Source organism: Lontra canadensis, unplaced genomic scaffold (assembly GCF_010015895.1).
Source record: "Lontra canadensis isolate GAN:19392208 unplaced genomic scaffold, GSC_riverotter_1.0 scaffold105, whole genome shotgun sequence".
Classification (NCBI taxonomy): domain Eukaryota; kingdom Metazoa; phylum Chordata; class Mammalia; order Carnivora; family Mustelidae; genus Lontra; species Lontra canadensis.
In genome coordinates, this window is record NW_022631099.1 from 1310690 (window position 1) to 1330277 (window position 19588).

Sequence of the window (19588 nt, forward strand, 5' to 3'; positions counted from 1 at the left end):
GCCGAAGGAAGGAGGGGCGCCGCCCCCCCCACACCCAGGGGTTTCCTGGGTCTGGGCCGCCCCGGGCGCTGGCGAGACCAGCCCCTCCCGGCGGGGGAGGGGCGCGACCCGGGCGGGGGGTGCGGGGGTGCCGGGGCACCAGGGTCTGCGGGGTCCGGGCCCCACGGCCGCCTGCGGCGCGGCGCGGCGCTCCTGCCCGGCAGGCGCTGCATTCTCCGAGTCTCCACCAGAGGCTGCGGGAGGAAGGAAGGGATCCGTCCCTTGCACACTTCCCCCCTAGTCAGACACGCACACTCCCTCGCTCCCGCTCGCTCACTCCCTCGCTCTCTCGCTCTCTCGCTCACACACACACACACACGCGCGCACACGCCGCCGCGGCTCCCCCTCTCGTGCCCGCTCTCCCTCCGGCTCCTCCGGGCGGCCTCCGGGCTCCGGACTCGCTCGCCGCACGCAGCGTCCCGAGGCGGCAGGACTGGGGGCAGCCCCGGGCCGCTCCCCGAGGTAAGGACGCGGGGCGCCGCGGGAGGGGCGGCCGGATCGCCGCCGAGGGGAGGCTGCCCGGCCGGCCGGGAGGGAACCCCCTGGCCGGCGGGAGCGGCTCGGCGGGCGGCGCTGGGGGTGAGCCTCCCGCCGCAGGGGGAGCCCGGGTGCCCGCGCCCGGCCCCCGCGCGCCCCCTCCTCTCGGCGGGGCGGGCGGGAGGGAGTTTCCCACGTCCAAACTTTCCCCGGCGCGGAGCCGAGCCGCCTCTCGGCCCGGAGCCCGCGGCCCCCCGCCCCCCCAACCCCGCCCGCCGCGCGCCGGGAGCCGCCGGGACCCCCCGCGGGCCGCTGGGTGTCAGTGCCGGGGGCCGAGCCCGCGCGCGGAGAGGGGCTGGGGAGGGGGCGCGCGGTTCCTACCCGGGGGCCGGGACCCAGGCGTTCCCCGCGCCCCCACCCCCTGCCGCCGGGGCTCGGCTGCCGGGCCCCTCCCAGAGGCGGGGTCCGGGGCCGGGAAATACCGCACGGCGAGAGCGTGAGCGCGCGGTGTGTGTGTGCGAGGTCGTGCCGCGTCCGGGGGCATCCAGAGGCAGACTTGAGGCGCGGTGACACGCACGGCTGCGGCCACCTCGTGGGGAGCGGGCGGCTGGTTCACGGGGACCCCCGCCGGCTCCATCAGCGCGACCCGGCCGCCCTCCGGCCGTCGGACCGGCCGGCGGACCCGCGGTGAGCGAGGGGCCGCGCTGCCGTCTTCCCTAGGACCGGGCTCCGGGATCACTGCCCCTGCGTGGGCGAAGGATCGGGCCCGACGGCCTCACGTCCAGGGGGACGGCCACTTGGGACTGACCCTCTGGGGCCGGGACACTGAAGGGGTAGTTGTAGATTTTGTGGGCACTCTTGGTGCCCGGGGCCCGGCGGTGGGCACGGCCGGAACCTGTCTCCCTAGCGCCTCGAGACTTGACCTCCCCTCTTCGTCTTCTCTGGCACTGTCAGGTCCCTACCCCAGCTAGGGCTCGGCTGGAGACCTCCAGGCCCGGCTGCGGCGGGAGGAGCTCATCCGGAGTCCCCCGAGGTCTCCCCGTGCTGCAGGGCATCCCCTGGTGGCGGGCAGAGACACCGCAGTTTGAAGCCGCCCCGAGGCTTCGGACTCTCGTGCTTCTGGGAAGGTTCTTGGTTCTTCCTTCACAGTCGGCCCTTCCAGCCCTTCAGGCCGGGCCGGAGGTTGCGCATACCGACTCCGGTTTCTCTGGGTCCTATTCCAGCTCTCTCTGGGTCCCTGAGGCTGGCCAAGGTACACAGCACAGGCCAAGGCCCATTTGAGGGCTTTGCCTGCTGCTCGCCCTCCGTGGGCCTCTAACCGGGTTCTGGATCTTACCCTCTTCCCCCTCTAGTCTGAGTCCCTGCCCAGTACCAGCATCACCATGGCCTTGGAACCCAGAGGTTCCTTGCAAACCACCGTGCCCCTCTTTTCCTCATTGGTACCCCCTACACTTGTCCATCAGTGCCCCCCTCCAACTTTTACCCCTATCCACCAGCCCTTCTTGGAATTTGGCCTCTACACCTATAAGGACATCCTTTGGTGTTTGCGCACCTATGACCATATCTCTCCCGCTCATCTTCCATCCGGCCTGCCCCAGTTTCTCTGTTGCGGTCACCTGCTCCCCAGCCCCCTGCCCGCGCCAGCCACTTCTCCACTCCACCCTGACTCCTTTCCCTTCCCAGGGTCTGGGACGCTCCTCTTCCATTCCTTCTGGCAAGTCAGGCCATGTCAACATTTAAACACTGCTTCATGAGGGAGTCTGTGTGCCCTTCTGGGACCACCTCTGCCAACGTCTCTGGGGAAGGTACTTTGCAAAGCCAACCAGGTCTCTCTCTGCCAAGGGCCAGCTGCCTCTCCTGCAGGGCTCCCTCAGCCGACTCTTGCAGACAAGAAACCCCTTCCCTCCCCTGTGACCCGCACTGCGACCACCTGGGCTTCCCTCCTTCCCATCTTAAAGTATGGAAAACCGAGGCCTGGGTCACAAAGTAAGCTCCATCCAGAGCCAGAACGGGGGCCCAGGAGCCCTGACTTCCAGGCCTCACCAGCTCTCCTTATATGTAGGGCCGGTCTGGGGGGAGGGGGAAGTGGAGCTCGTTCTTGCCTTTGAATGGCAAGCAGAACAAGAAGATACTTTGCTTAAATTCAAGAGGTGTTTACGTTTCAACCCACCGAGCTCCTAAGCCAGTACCCAGGGGAAGCTGTCCGGGGGAAGCTGTCCGAGTGCTTTTGGTGCAGAAGCCTAAGGAAAAGACACTGAGGACATAGCTGGGCCCCTAAAGGTGTGCAGCCCCAAGCAAGTCTCAGCCCTTCCATAAAGTGTGTGATTGCCAGTGTTTCTGGTGGTCTGGAATGATCGTGCCTAGAGGTAGGACTTCCAATCTGCTGGCCATCGCTCTGGCTTTCCAGAGGCCTTTGCCAACAGGGCTGGGCAGGGACCCCGGGAGGGCCTGTCTCTTCCCAGTTAGCAAAGTTTGGAACAGCCCGTTTATTTAGCACATGGATGATAGGAGTCAGCCAATTGAATTTCCTGTCCTGTCTCTGTTCTTTCTTTTCCCCTCCTTTCTCATCTATCAGGAAGCTCCATCCGGAAATGCAGCCTCAGGTATTAAGAGAGAGAGAGAGAGAGAATGATTCCTGTTTATATAACTCGGGCAGCAGCCGGCTCTCTTGGCCTGGGAGGGGGTTGGGGCTGAGGACAGAGTCAGGGGCTTAGGAGGGAAGAGGAGATCCTAAGGAGGTGGCTTGGGCTGGGGACTTCCCCGTCCTGCCCCGGAGTTGACCCAAAGAGGGCGCTAGGGGTCAGGGACAAGACCACGATTCTACTCGGGTCAGACTGATAGAAGACCCAAGCCAGACCCCGGGGTGGGGGTGGGGGGGCAGAGAAGCCTCCTGCTCCCAGTGAGGGTGGGTGTACGCTCCACCTTCCCGGGCACATCCGAGCGCCCTTAAGATGGAGCTCGTGAATAGAGGCCTCTGCTTCCTGGAACTTTGTGTTTTGATATAGGCCTCTCTGAAAAAGGCCTTGTATGGTTTTTTTTTTTTTTTTCCCACCATCAGGACAGTCTCCAACCTCAACTTTTTTCATCAGGGCAGTGGGTATAATCAGACATTTTCTTTTCCCCATGGAGGAGGCAAGGATTAAAAAGAGACTTGTCTGTAGAATGGTCCAAGCCCTATATGTCAGAGGAAATATTTTCTGGTCCAGGATGGTGCAGAGTGGCTGCTGGGAAATGGATACAGGACAGAGTGGTTGGAGACATAGCTGTCACGTATAGTTGCACAGGTTGTCGATTCTCCAAGGGCACTCTGTGTAGGAGAATAGATGCTGAAATCCATCATAAGCTCCACTCAACAAATCAGGTGCCATAAAGGCAGACTGTGTACTCCTGGAGAAGTGAACATCTTTCCCTCACTTACAAGAAAGTCTTCATATACTAACGGGCCATAGGCCTGTAAGGCTAATGCCCCCAGGGGAAGATAACCTTTCTTTAATTCCCACTAAGGTGGCCCAACTGGAGATTAAGCACAGCTCACTCCTTGTCTCACACTCACTGCTCACAATTCTTTCACGGTGGAGCACACCTTTCTGAATATTTGAATCTGGGTCTGAGCACAGGCAGTGTAGCAACCAGGGTGAAATCCTTCCCCCACTCTGTCTCCCCCTGCCCCCCCCACCACTGTTCCTTCACGCCCCATCAGCAGGCCCCTTTCTGCTGTCACTCTGGGATTGGGCTGGGAACTTCTTGCTTCCTCATCAGACCCACAAACCTTCCCTCATCCATTGGCTACCAGCTCCCTCTATTGTGTATATAAATAACTGACTGAGAACACGGCCGTGGGCGTCAGGCCAGCCTGGATTTGTGATTTTTCTGGCTGTGTGACTTTGGGCAAATTACTTTGCCTCTCGGAGCCTGTTTCCTTCTCTGTGAAATGGAGGAAAAACAAAAAACAAAAAACAAAAAACATGCCTGCCTCTTTGGGTTGTGTGAAGATTAAATGTGCACGGTGTGTCTGGTGCCCAGCGTTGTGCCTGGCATGCGGGATACTCCATAAAGGAAGCATTGTTGTCATTATCATCCCTCCGTTTGTGTCCCTTGGCTCCCCCAGTGCCCAAACATGGTGTTCCTCTGGTTTTGCGCTTGACTTTGGCTGCCCGCACGCCTGCTGGAAGGTGGAATTCTGTTGAAATCACCAGGATCCGTCTCTGACCTCAGGATCCTTCAAGGGACAGCCCAATCCCTGCGTACAGTTGGGGCATCCAGACGTGGGCCCGATTCCCACAGATTCACTGCACCCTGGTCTCTCCCTTTCCCCCACTTCCATCCGTCCCACGCTCCCTGCTCTGACTCAGACCTCGCTGACTTTGCCTAGTGGCAGCCTCCTCCCTGGTCTCCCAGCCTCCATCCGCAATCCCTACTGCAGCCAGAGCTATCTTTCTCTAACGCAGGTGGGATCGTGTCACTTGTTTGATTAAAACCCTTCCATGGCTCCCCATCGCCTACTGAATTAAGTCCAGACTCTGCACCGTGACATTCAAGGTCCTTGTAATCCGTCTGCATCCTCCTTTATCTCCCACTGTGCCTCCAATCCGACACTCCCGTGTTCAGCCACACCTGCCCTTCTACCTGAACGCCCTTCCCTTGAAGATCTTTCAAACCATTAAAAATCCAACTCAAGTAGGACCTATTCCTTGCATCTACCTACCCGTCTGTCTGTCTACCGTCCATCCATTCATTATCCAGTTAAAAATAGATATTTACACATACATGCTAGGAGTTCACTCTGTGTTAAGCATTGTAGTAAATGCTAGCAACACAAATGGTGAGTGAGTAGACAGGATCCCAGCTAAGAGGAACACAGTAGTTCCAGAAAGGAGACTGACAAACAGTTCTCAAGAGCCCACTGTGGCCCCAGGGGAAGGGTTGGGCTGCCGATGCTTCCTGGAGGAAGGGGTGTTTAAGCACCCCTTGGTTGGTTAGCAGCGATCTGGGGGATGAAGGTTGGGAGAGAGGATGAGGGCAGGGAAAGCAGGCTCCGGGCCAAGAGGTAAGGGGTACCAGGGCCCAGAGGGGAGGAGGAATATTGGAGGAACGGCAAGTTCAGTTGCCTAAAGAGGACCATACAGAATTTGGGATGCAGTGTGGGTTACAGGAGGTAAGGCCAGCAAGGTGGACAGCAGGCAGGTCCCCGTGGGTCTTGGAAACCACACGGGGAGACTGGACTTGGTTGGGGAGCAGTGGGGGGCACTGAAGGGTTTTCAGCATGGTGGGGTTTGCCTTTAGAAACCTTGCCCTGCTGTTGGTTGGAGAACGGTTTGTGGGGAAGATGGGGTCCGGCTCTGCTGGTGGCCAGGCGGGGGGAGCAGAGGAAGACCTACAAGGGCTGGCAGAGCCGAATGGACAGGGCCGAGAGACTTCCTGGATGTGGGAGAGCAGGGGAGCCCCTGTTTGTGACTCGGGAGGCTATGTGGGTCATGGGAGGAGGGGCTTGGGAGGAGGGGCTTTCGAGAGAGTCAGAGGCCATGCTCGTGGGACATTGGGTGGGGATGACCGACGGGCAGTTGTACAGGAAGGGCTGGACCCATCCTGGGAGCTCGAGGCCGGAAGTAGATCTTCAAACCCACAGAACGCACGAGATCATTCAGGATAGTCTGTAGAATGAAAAGAACCTTGAGGGACCCTCACGTTTCAAGGACAGGTGCACCCCAGGAAGACTTCTCTGGCCTATCCAGGCCAAAATGCCTCCTACCTATACTGAGTCCTGTAGCAATTCATTTAGATTTCCTTTTACTGCCTCCTTGGTATTATTATCCCCGAGATCCATGGTTCTTGACCAGGGGCAGTTTTGCCTCTTAGGGGACATTTGGTAATGTCTGGAGACATTTCTGTGTGTCACAGCTGGATAGGATGCTACTACTGGCATCTAGTGGGTGGAAGCCAGGGATGTTGCTAAACATCCCACAGGGCACAGGACAGCCCCCCTCAACCAAGAATCATGTAGCCCAAATTGCTGATAGAGCTGAGGTTGAGAAATACGGCCGTTGATGAAAAGATCCTAGAGGTGGGCACCAGGCTTTTCCATCTGGGTCAACCCAGTGTCTAGGACGACATAAGGCACAAGGCGAGCACTCCCTACCCTCGCTGAATTAAACGTGGGCTTGGGGAGAATTGCTGTCTGCAATACATAAGCCCCAGTCCTCTCCAGGGCTGCCCATTCCCTCCCCTGCAGGCTGTATGGGCCCAAGACTCAGGCACCTGTGGAGGAGGGAAGGACAGGCCAGCAGAAAGCCTGCCAGAGGTTGAGGGCACGCTGCCGTGTCTCCTTTTTTCCTCCGTGTCTTACTAACTTCTGTCATTTCTTCACCCAAGTAAATATATGTAATTTTTCTTAAAACAGGCAAGTTAGAGAGAAACAAAATGAGAGAACATGACAACCTCCTGATTAAGGTCATGGGCTCTGGGGTCAGAGAAAGCCAAGTTTCAAAATCCTGACTCTGCCGTGTACGAGCTGAACGAGCCTCTGTTTCTTCGTCTGTAAAATGGCTTTAATAAACCTACCTCCTAGGATTGGAGGGAAGAGCAGAAGTACAGACAAAGGCTGACTTAGTGCCATGCTGGGCTGGTGGCTGTCAGCTACAGAGTGACGCCATATGCATGTGTCAACTTCTGTGTGTGTGTGTGTGTGTGTGTGTGTGTGTGTCTTTTTATATAAGAAAGTATTTTTAATTAGCCATAATCCCACCACCACTTGGCTAACATTTCAGTGCATATCCTTCTTGACATATATAGATTTTTAAAAAATAAAAATGGCATCTTGCTTTATACATATGCCTTTGTAACCTGCTTTTTTTCACTCGATAATATATTGTGAATGTCTTGCCATTTCGATAAATATACATCTACATCATCATTTTTTAAGAGCTGCGTGGTTCTCCATTGTGTGGCTGGCCCATAATTCATTTAACCAGCCCCCACCGGTGGACATTTGGGTTGTTTCCAACATTTTGTGATTACAAACAGGTCTGCGATGAACATCCTTGTACACACATCTTCACGGTCTTGTCCGGTGATTTCCTTGGGGACCCCTTGGATAATTTTGGCAGAAGGCATGTGGCTCTGACCAGACTCCTTGAGTAGGAAGCCATTGGGCCCGGCAAGGAGGGAGCTGGGGGTCCCCCAGAGAAGGGAGATGTGCCGGATGGCAGAGAATGGCTTTGGCTCCTGGGAAGTAGGTTCTGATGTTAAGACTGGACTTCTCTGGGACCAAGAAAGGAGAGGGCCCACCCTACCTCTCTGTGGGCAGGTGGATTCGTGTCTGTGTCTGTGTCTGTGTGTGTGTGTGTGTGTGTGTGTGATGGGCAGAGTGACAGACACCAGGCAGGCAGAGAACACAAGGTGAATGGTCCCAGGCAGGCTGATGGATGGGGAGCCGAGGCAGATAGGATGCAGGTCAGTGGGCAGACAGGATGATGGGCACTGACGAGCCGGACAGATTCAGATGACTGGGGTGACCGTCCCTGGGATTGCAGGGGCAGATCCAGTGACAACAGGGAGTTCCTGGAACAAGCAGCCAGGTCCCGAGGCCAAAAGGCTCCCAGGACTTCAGATGATACATTTTAGAGATGAAAAGACCTTTAGGGGCAGATGTGCCCAACCCCATTAGGTAGATGGGGAACTGAGGCCCAGGGCAAGTTTCCTTTTCTTTCATTTTCATTTTTTTCACATAAACCCCTCGGCTGAGCTGGCAGGGCTGAGGGCTAGGGCAGCAGGGGTGGAGATCACAGTGGGGAGGAGGGCTGGGAAGTCAGAGCGCACCCTGTCATGAATGTCTCTGTCCAGCCACCTGCCGTGGTGCCCTGTTGGGAGCACAGACCAGTAGTGGGACTGCTCGCTTCTGTCCCTGCTCTGTCGCTTACTAGCTGGCTGATCTTAGAAGAATTGCCCAGCCTTGGGCCTCAGTTTCCTCATCTGTACCTACCTCATAGGTTCATTAAGATGACTGAATGAGTTACTAGGAGGAAAGCCCTTAGAACAGTGCCTAGCCCAAAGTGAGTGCTCTGTACTCATTAACTGTGAATATTACACTATTTTGCCTTTATTTTCCCCTTGACTTCTGTATGTGTTTGTGTGTACCTGCCGCTCAGAAGCAGGCTGTGAAAGATTGTGTCTTCCTCATCCTGCATCCTCCCCTTCCCATCATTAGGGCCCTTAAGCCAATTGAGCACATAGTAGGTGCTCAATAAATGTGTCTTGATGAAGTGGCTTGCTTCATTGTATCCAGTTGAAGGGATTCAGGAAGGTTTCATGGGGGAGGCAGTGCTTGAGTTATATGTTGAAGTCTAGGATGGCATTGCCACTGGTGGAGGTGACAGGGAGGGCTTTCCAAGTGGTAGGGACAGCATGAGCAAAGAAAGGGGAAGTGTGGTGAATGTCTGGGCCACAGCCAGGCTACCTAGTATAGAGTACATAAGGGAGTGGAATAAGAGAGGCCCCCAAGGGGACGATTCAGCTGAATTTGGAAGTGTGGAGCTCCTGGCAGTTAGGAGACATTAAAGGTTGTTGACTGGAGTTGAGCTACAGGAAGGTCATGCCAATGGCATTGTTTCAAGGTCAGGTTGAAGGAAGGAGAAAGGAAGCACAGGGCATGGGCAGCTGAAGTCGTCCAGGAGACCAGCTGGGGGCCTTAAATGAGTTCATGGAGAACTGGGGCCAAAGGGAAAAGACACCCAGGAAATTAGATCCACAGGTCTCAGAGCTGCTTGATTCTGGGAAATGAGGAAGAAGTGAAATATGACAGGTCTCAGGCCTGGGTGTCTGAGAGAACTGGGGTGCCATTAATCAAGTTAGGGAGTCTATATTTGGGAGATATGGGGAAAAGTTGAGATGCCAGCTGAGATCATTCATTGATCCAACATCCTGTCTAAACCATCCTTCCAGCCATCCATCCATCCATCCTTCCACCCACCCACCTGTCCATCCATCCATCCTTCCATCCACCCACCCACCTACCTGTTTATCCATCCATCCATCCATCCATCCACCCACCCACCTGTCTGTGCATCCATCCATCCATCTATCCACTCACCCGTCCGTCCATCCATCCATCCATCCATCCATCCATCCATCCATCCATCCATCATCCGCCTGCCCACCCACCTCCGTTTAAACATCCATCTGCCCACAGGTCACCCACCTCCACCCTCCATCTATCTACATGTCACCCACCACCACCACTAACACCTGTCTTTTCATCTCTTTGTTATTCATCCATCAATCCAGCCACTCATTCATCCATCCAAGATACACTTCTTGCGAGCCTCCGGTAGGCTGGGCTCTGGTAAAGCCCAACCACAAGCATCTGGAGATGCCTAATAATAAATACAGTGATCAGAAAAGCCCAGTGGAGGGACCGGGATTCATTTACCTAAAGGAGAGAAATCTGAGAAGAGAGTTAACATGCCTGAAGCTATAACAGGTGCCCTGATAAAAGGGGGCCTGCTGATCAGCTGTATTCTATTCCTAGGATAGAACAGGGGACATGGGCTGCACTTGCAGCTGGAGGGAATGAAGTTAGCTTGGAGGGAGAACGACTTGATCCATCCTTGCTGGTGTCCGAAGTACTCCCGCTAATGCCCCTGGGCTGCAGCCCAGGACACGGAACCTGCGTGGGCGAGTCAGAGGGAACAGATACCCCCTGGGGCATTCATGGACTAGTGGAGAAGGACTCGGAGCTGAGCCTGGTGGGTGTGGGAAGCCGAGGACCAAGGTGAGGGGTCTTTAGAGGAAAGGGCCTGTGTGGGCCAAGGAGACAAACTGGGGCGGGGATGAGCCAGGACCAAACAGGGCAGCTATCTGATGGGTTGGGAGGGGATAGTTGTACTTAATTCTCAAAACAACCCTTCCAAGAAGGGCCCCCCCACTCTCCTCACCCAGCACCCAGCCCAACCCAGCCCTTCCCACGCTAACATTTCTCTTTCCGGCCGGGTTCTCTTACACAGACCTGACCCTCCTGGAGCTTCTGTGCCTTTGATTTAGCCCTTGGTCCCCCCACTGAACCCATGTTCCTTCTTCTGAGTGTCCGTCTTCTGAAGACCCCCCCACTCTCCTCAGAAATCCCAGGAACCCCCCAACTGAGCCCCCAGCCAGATTTCTTCCTCCGGAGTCCCCACATTTTCTCTGAGCCCCATCTCCTTGTGGAGACTCTCTTCCCAGGGCAGGGAGCCCCTCCCCGCAACCCCTTGTGGAGCCGGCAGCCCCTCCTGGAGACCCATGTCCCCTCTCTGAGCGCCTCGCTCCTTGACTCAGCTGCCAGCCCTTGTTCCTAACAGAATTATGTCACTTTCTGAACACTCATCTTCTCCCCTTTTCCTCAGGGAGTCTTCCTCCCCATTTGCAGAGCCCTGGTGTGCCCCCCGCTCCCGCACAGACCTCCTCTCCTTCAGGCCCTGTCAGAGGGCAGGGAGGGGCTCCTGCTCTGAAGGCACCCCTGTGGCTCTAGTCAACCCAGTCAGCACCAGACCTTCCCCACAGCCTGCTCTGTGCCCTGGGGGGGCTTTGGGGAGGGGGGGGGCTCTTAGGTCCCCAAGTGGGCTGGACTGGGGGTGGCAAAGACCAGCAGCTCCGGCGCTCAGCTCAGCTTGTGGGCTGGGGGAATCTGGAGAGTCTTGCTGCTTCTGGGTTAGGAAAACAATTACAAATTAGAGAAAATGCTCTGGGAAATCGCTCCGCTGTGCGAGAGGGAGGCCGCCTCGGGAGGGAGGCAAAGAGACTCCTAAGCCAGCAATGGCTCCCTGTGGCCTCACCCATCCGCTCCAAACCATCTGCTTGGCACTAGAGGCCCCATCCCATCGTCTGACATGGCCACCCGCCGAGCCCCGACGCACACCTGCTCCAGCGAAGCCTTTGCTCCCAGGTCCAATCCCACCTGCGGGCCTTTGATACCTGGGCTGGGCTCTGCCTTCCATTCGGTCTGAATGTCCCCTTCCAGCCCTTCATGAGCCCTTGTCGGCTGTCCTGTCTCCCTGAGAGTCCCTCGAGGACAGGAACCATGTCTGGTACTAGAGGCAGACAGAGGCAGACAGATCTGGGCCCCAGTCCTTCGAGCAAGTGTCTTTGATGTTCTGAGCCTCGGTTTCCTCATCTGTAAAATGGGGAGAGCGAGCCCTCCCTTGCTGGATTGTCACTGGGAATGAATGAGGTAACGGGTGCACTGCTCACGGTAGGTACCAACCTGATGAAGGTGCCCTTGACCTCCTGACAGCCCACTCGGATCTTTGGGCTGCAAGTGCCAGCACTTAGCTATGAATGTTCCCTTTTCAACGTCCCCCACCTCCTGCTCTGTCCTCGACTGCCTTCCATTCCCCTACTGAGAAGATGCAAAAAGAGGGTATATGAGCTTCAGACAAGCACTTGGGGGTCCCCGATATATGACAAAGCAATCACAATTGAATGTTGAATCTTCTGGCCATCAGGCAAGACTTGGGTCAGGCCATCTTCTGTCAGGAGGAATTAGGACAGTAGCCAAGAGCCAGAATTCCTGAGACAGACTTGGAAATTCGAGCCTCAATTCCCAAGCCAGACTGTCTGGGTCTGGGTCCCCTCGCTGCTCCTCTCTAGCTGCGTGCCCTTGCACGGTGACTTAACCTCCTCAGTTTCCCCATCTGAAAACTGGGGATGATCATCACAGTACCTGCTTCCCAGGGTCATGGTGAAGAGTAAATGCACGAATGTTTGTACAGGGCTTAGAACAGTGCTGGGCTCTAGTAAGGCCTATAAAAGGATTTGTTCAGTAAAAAATGATGGGGAGGCAAGGACATAGGGGTGGGCAGCAGGGGAGCTCGAGCAAGATAGGAAACGGGCTTGCAGACTTGAGTTTTTGCAGAGCTAGGGCTCAGCCAGCTGCTGGTCCAATCGGGCGCTTTCCGAGTAAGGAGAGCACGGGATGTTCTTGAAGGAACAGGGCTTTTTCTGGAGACCACTTGAGTGCCTCATTTGCAGAAGGATGGGCAGAAGAAGGCTGCACCTGGAGCGGGCTCTGCAGACGGCAGCAGGGACAGGGGTCCTGGGCCGTTGGCTGTTACCTCTGAGCCTCCCGGGCTTCACCTGCCCTTTCTCCAGCCCAGGGGTGGCTCCGGACCCACCACTCTTCCCATCAGTGAAAGGTGAAGCCTGTTCCCAGCTCTCCTTGATGAAGGGGGACAAAGACACTTTGTCAGGGGCTCTCAGAGAAATCCCTCCTGCTGTCTAGCTGAGCCAGGAATGGAGGGGTATCCTGGAGCACCCCCTCTGCCCCCCACCTACCCCAGCCCTGCCTGGAGCCAGCCCAGTTCCAGAGTGTCTGCTCTGAGTCAGGCCTGTGCTGGGCCCCTGGGCGGGTACTGTGGCCCACACACAGTCCTTGCCCTTGAGGAATTGGGGAGAAAGAGCCAACTCCTGGCGTTCCTTCTCTCCTTGGTCTCAGTTTCCTCACTGGACCTTTCCCTTTCTGCCCAGAGGTCCTCCTTCCTGCCCCTCTCTTTACGTCCTCCTTCCAAGGCTCCTCCACCAGTAGAGGAGGTGAAGGGCCGCCCTGGAGGAGAGAGTTTGTACAAACTGGGGGCACGGCGGGAACTTCTGATTGGCTGGTCAGGGCCATTCTTTTCCCCGGTTGCCATGGCAGCCACTTCCTGGGGTTGTCAGTGATGAAACTCATAATATTGTTTTCAAATAATCCGTGTAATTGAAATAACAATTGAGCTGTTAACTCGTCTCTCACACCCGGGCTAGGACACGTCCTCCTCTCCTACACCCTCCTCCTCTCTGAGGCTCTGGCCCCTTCCTTGGGTAGGAGGAGGCTTCCAGATAGAATCCTAGAAACTCTGGCCCCCAAAGCTGAACCGGAACTCTGAAACTGGAAACCGGCTCCTTTTGTACCCAGAGGCACAGAGGCCATCAGGACTTTGCCCAGAGTCACACAGGAAGGACGCAGCCGAACTGGGACACAGAGTTCTGTTTTTCAGTAGAAGTTAGAGTTGATGTGTTGGTTTGAGGGACCGGAAAATCACAGAGCCCTTCCCTTCAAAGGACTTGATCTTGTAGGAGCCCTTACCCTATTTTACAGTGAACAAACTGAGCCCCGAGAAGTTAAGCTTCCAACAAGCATTCTTGCAACTTTTCAGAAAATAGCTATTGGAGGGCTGGATCTCAAAGAGCACAGGAGCTTCTCTCCCTCTGTCACCACTGCCCCCCAACTGGGAGCAGAGACCTGCTTTCTTCAGTGGGAGAACTTCCCGGAAGAGAGAGTTGAGGACAACTGGGGGACAGCGTGGCTTAGAGGAAGAGGAGGACAGATGCCTGGAGGAGATAAGAGAGGGAAGGAATTCTGAAGTCCTGGCCGCCAGCCCACCATCCACCACCAGGAGCTTGGGTCTGAGCTTGGGTCTGAGGCTGCGTAAGAGCATAACATGGGAAGAATGCTGGTCCCTGCCTGGTCCTCAGCCTGGGATGGACTGAAAAATGGGAGAAGCAAAGCTTTTCTACCATCCCTTGTCTCCGTGAGCACGCGGGATACAGGTCTGCACAGACAGCTCCCTGTAGTGGCGGCTCCACGGAGGATAAAAGCATTTTTTAAATAGCATCTGGTCTCTGTCCAAGGCACTCGCTGGGTCTGCAGACTGTGGGGGTGGCTGGGGCGGCAGGCACTTGCTGGGAGTGGGGGTGGGGGCCGTCTTCTGAACGTGAGACTGGGTGACAGCGAGAGGTTGGCTTCCTTCCCTGGATTCTAGAGTGCTGGAACCGCTCAGGGTCTTGGCAACCATCTCCTCCTGCCATTCATTCATTCTTATTTATTCAACATTTATTGAGCACCTACTCTGTGCCAGGCACTGTGTGGGCCATGAGGATATAAGGATTAGGGACACCCAGTCTCTATCTTCAAGGACTCTTCTATTCTACAAGGGAAGACACATATACACACAGACACACATGCGCACACCCAACACCCGCTGATGCTCTGTAGGGTTAGCAGGTGGTAGGTACTAAGGGAGCCCAGAGGAAGAAGTAATTGACTCTTCTTGTAGGAATAAGAAAGACCTCCTGGAGCAAATTACTTGGGCTCAGTCTTTTTTTTTTTTTTTTTTTTTTTTGCAAGATTTTATTTCTTTGAGAGCAAGAGAGAGCATGAGTGGGAGGGAGGTGCAGAGGGAGAGGAAGAAGCAGATTCCCTGCTGAGCAGGGAGCCCGATGCAGGGCTCTATCCTAGGACCTCAAGATCATGACCTGAGCCAAGGGCAGACCCTACACTGACTGAGCCACCCAGCCACCCCTCAGTCTTGAAGGATAAATAGGAGTTCTCCCAGTGGCCAGTGGGGTAAATAGTATTTCAGCGGGGATAGTGTAAGAAAGACAGGGAAGTATTCACAGTTGAGAGAAGTTCTGTTGGCTCCAATGTTGGCTGCCTTTGAGGAAACTGCGTTCTAAAGAGGGGCAGTGACTTGCCCAAAGTGACACCTCGAGTTGGGGCACAGCCAGAACCAAAACTCATGATACGTCACTTTGTCCAAAACCCAAAACATCAGAGCTAGCTGAGGCTTTGAAAGACTCTGGTCCAAACTTCCCATTTTGCAGATAGGGAAACAGAGGGTCAGGGATGTCCTGTAGTAAGGAGGTGGCAGAGCAGGAATTTGAAAGCTGGGCTGTCTGATATCAGAGCCTGAGTGATTTTCACAGAACCAAAGCTGGGGGCGGGGCGAGTGCGCCTTCCGCTCAGTGTGACAGCAGAGGGCGCGGGCAAGGACAGGCTGCCTCCATGGGACTTGTGCGGGTGGCAGGACAGGCAGCATGGGCCAGCTCCGGGCCCGCTGTTGGCACTGACACTGGCGCAGGAGGAGCAAGAGTCCAGCAGGAGAGCTTGGCTGTGAGACCTTTTTCTTGGCGCCGTGGGCCTGAGTCCTGCTTGCAGTCCTGCCCCCGATTCTCTGAGTGACCTTGGCTGGGACGTCACCCCTCTCCAGGGCTTCGTTTCCACTCCCATCTGTGTCATAGCAGCAGCTCCTTGCTACTCCCCAGAACAGTTGTCCTTAGTAGTGGGGGTGGGGGTGGGGACCCTGGGGGACACTTGGCAGTGTTTGGACAATTTTGGCTGTCACAGCTGAGGGACGAGGGTGCCACTGACATCCTATAGCATGCAGGACAGCCCCCACTGCAGAGAATGTTCCAGCCCCAGTGCCAAGGCGGAGAAGCCCTAGGGCCTGGGGCTTGTTTATGAAGATGAGATGAGGCCACTAACACGGGCACCAAGGGCTGGGTCGGGGTGTGCCACAAGCTGTAAGGCAGGGGAGCAGAAGTGGCCTTCAAGTCTGGCAGACCTGGCTGGGCTGAGAGGTACTTAACCTTGCCAGGGCTTCATCCCTGGAACAGGGGTGGTAATAACCTTACCTATCCCAGGAGGCGGCTGAGGGGGTATGATGAGGTCACCGATGCAGATGGCCCAGAAAGACAGCCACACAGCAAGTCGGGGGACCCCCACCCCGAGCCCCCCCACTGCAAACACAAGCCCTGAGCCTCTAAGTGCCAACATGGGGGCCAGCTCCGCCATTCAGACCCATGGGATCCGAGGCAACATACGTTCTCTGTGCCTCAGTTTCTCATCTGTACAATGGGGAGGACAGCAGTAGTGATCCCACGGGCTTGGTGGGCACTGGGAGTGGCACAGAGTAAGCGCTCTATGCCATCGGCCGCTCCTCCGTCTCCTTCTGTTGTTGCTGTTATGGGGGTTCTGTCTGGAACGAGGACCGAGGACCGCACTGGCCTCTCCGGGGGCCATCTCCCCATGGCCGTCTGCCCGTCCCTGCTCCCAGGCCGAGCCTCCTGCAGACCTCGCTGTGGTGGTCGGCCACCCCGCCTGGCTGCCGGCCTCGCTCCCCGCAGCTCCCACCCTGCCTGTGGGTGATTCCAGGATGCCGTCTCCACCCCCAGAGCCAGGGAGAGCTAAGAGCAGCTGCACAGGGTGGATGTGGGCACCTGCACCTCCCTCCCTAACCCGGGCCCCATCACACCAGCCGTCGGCCCTGAGCACTCACATCTGAGCCCTGGCCCCCCTGGATGGGCGCCTGGCCAGCCCGCCAGAGAACAGACAGAACTGGAAACAGGCTTCTCAGCTTCAGCACTTTTGACAGGTGGGACCCGATCATTCTTTGTTGGAGGCGGCGTCTCTGTGTTTCATTAAGTTACTTAACAGCATCCCTGGTCTCCGCTGTCTAGATACCAAGAGCTCCCTTCCTCCTCCAGTTGCAACAACCAAAAATGAGCACAGGCATTGCCAAGTGTCCCTTGGGTGGCAAATCGCCCCTCGTGGAGAACCACTGTTCTAGAACTTTGCTATGAAATGTGAGTGTCTGTTTTAAAGCATCCTGGCAGAGAAAAGTCTAAAACCTAACGAATGTCCTCAATTCAGGCCCCTGATGGCACCCTCAGCTTTATCCCACTTTCCGACCAAAGCTCCAGTCCTTGATTCAATCCCCAAGCCAGGTGGTCACAAGCATCAGGCCCAAATCCCAGACTCTCAGGCTTAACCCTGAAGCTGAGCTTCAAATCCAAAATTGTAACTTATTCTCAACCTCAAACCTTAGCTCAAATCCTAATCCTAAACCCTTGACCTGTTTCAAAACTTCAGATTCCTTAACCTCAAACCGAATTCTTTTTTTTTTTTTTTTTTAGATTTTATTTATTTATTTGACAGAGAGAGAAGTCACAAGTAGGCAGAGAGAGAGGGGAGAGCAGTCTTCCTGCTGAGCAGAGAGCCCGATGCGGGGCTCGATCCCAGGACCCTGAGATCATGACCTGAGCCGAAGGCAGAGGCTTAACCCACTGAGCCACCCAGGCACCCCCAGAATTCTTGGTCCAAAGGTTAGCCCCAGTAAGAAACCTACACTTTTAGATCCTTCTAGCACCAGCTCCTAAAATCCAGTCCCTGTCCCTCTGGCCTCCAGAGAGTCTCTGACTCAAGGTTCTAGCATCTTCCCTCCAAAGTAGCCCTAGGTCATGGCGGAGAGGCAGGAAGAGCTGCAGGAATAAGAGGCTCCAGGAGGCAATTCTTTCTGTCTCATAAGGCCTCTCAGAGCACCCCAGGCAACCCATCTGGAAATTCTATTATTTATCCATTTGTTTATTCAAACCTTTAATGGATACCCACTCTATGTTCTAGTCTTGGACACCAGAAAAGTAGGGGCAAGTTGGACTCTACTGCTGCCCACTGCCCGGTGGGGGAGACAGAGAAGTAGACGAACAAGTAGACAGTTAAAGGCAGTGGTTCCTGCATCATTCGAGAAATAAACACTGAGCACCCATGTCCTTGCCAAGCACTGTTCTAAGTGCTGGTGATACAGCACTGGGCACAAAGGCAAATCTTTTACACAGAGAGCTCCCATGAAAGGGCAAGGAGGCAGATCAGAATTAAGTGAAGTGTAAAATATCACAGCGCAAAGTTCTAGGTGGGGAGGGAAGCAGGCTGAGAAGACGGGGAGGACGGGAGATGGAGGAGATGGAGGAGATGTTCTAGCTCAGCTTGTCAGGGAAAGCCTCACGGGGCTCAGCCAAGCAAGCCAACCTTTAAAGGAAGGAGGAGAGGGATCCAGGCAGATATCAGGGGCATGGGTGTTCCAGGCAAGAAGACCAGCAGGTGCAAAGGTCCTGAGGAGGGAACATGCCTGTTATAGTCAGAGAAGAGCCAGAAGGCCAGTGTGACTGGAGTCGGGGGTGGGGATGGTAGGAGATCAGCAAAGTAACAAGAGGCCAAGTCATGTTGGGTCTTATGAGTCATTTTACTCAAAGACAAGACATGGAAGGAATTTAAGAGGAGGAGTGTTATGATCTGATTTATGTTACGATATCATGACCTAGAACAGTCTGTAGCGGGCAGAGGGAGAAGCAGGGAGATGGGTGAGGAGGCCATCACTGGGGTTGCGGTCACTGGGGTGAGAGATAGATGGTGGTGGCTTGGACCAGGCTGTAAAAAATGGTGAGAAGGGCCAGATTCTGGATCTATTTTAAGGTAGAGCAGGCGGGATTTGCTGATGGATTGGATGCTGGGGTGTGAGGCAAAGTCAGGAATGACTCCAAGGTTTTTGGCAGAGACTGCTGGAAGTTGCTGGAGTTGCCGGATACTGAAAAGGGGAAGCTGGACAAGGAGTGAGTGTAAAATTTGTTTTTTATTTTGTTATTATGTGTGTGTGTTGGGGGTAGAAGTCAGTAGTTGAGTTTTGGGTGTGATGTGTTTGGAGTGCATTGGAGACCTGCAGGCAAGGGGATGGAGGAGGCAGGGATGCCAGCCCAGACAGCAGCTGGACCCACACTCTTGGAGGTCAACAACGCATCACTGGCCTTTCAAGCCATGGGATTGTACGCGATCACCTTGGAAGTGGATGTTGACGGGGAAGAGGAGTGACCCAAATACTTAAGCCTGGGACTCCCCAACCTACAGAGGGAGATGAGGTGAAGGCAGCAAAGGGGAAGGAGCCTTGAGGTCACTGAGGCATGGGGAGCTGGGAGAACCATGTGATGCCCCTTCCCTTTGCTGTCTTTGCCACACTTCATGAGGTTGTGAGTTCCTAAAGAGAACTTGACCCACAGAAGGGAGAGGCCCAATCTGGGATAGCCAGGGAAGGCTTCATGTATTGGAAGTGAGGTCAGACCCTGGCTGTGAGTGAGTCATTTAAAAATCCCCCCATCAGACAAGACTAGGGAAGTGCATTCTAGGGAGAAGGAACAGCATATGCAAAGGCTCAGAGGCCTACAGCCACCAGGACATGAAAACGGAGCTCATGGTCCCCGACACTCCACTCTCTCCCTCTGTCCCCCATGTCACCAGTGGGCCATCCTAGAGGCGTCCCTGACAGATGCAGGGGGTTCTGTGTCCTGGGGGTTCTGCCTCCTGTTCATCCGTAGGAGCAGGCCTCTCCTCTCCACCCTCACTGCCCCCAACTCACCCGGACAGTAGCCTCTTCTCCTGTCTTCCTCTTTCTTTCTCAGCCACCCCAGGAGGGTCCCAGCTGGGCAAGGGGGGCCAGTCCACTTTGCACGCACAGTGTCCTAGGTG

General features: G+C 55.5%; 1 protein-coding gene across 1 annotated transcript in view; it reads left to right on the forward strand.

Annotated features, from left to right (window-relative positions):
• The first annotated feature begins 202 nt into the window (after positions 1-202).
• The window catches only part of CDH22 (cadherin 22), a 119001-nt gene continuing 99615 nt past the window's right edge, over positions 203-19588 (forward strand). The window contains exon 1 of the mRNA XM_032838589.1: positions 203-501. The gene's annotated coding sequence lies outside the window, so the exon portion shown is untranslated. The remainder of the gene's footprint in view (positions 502-19588) is intronic.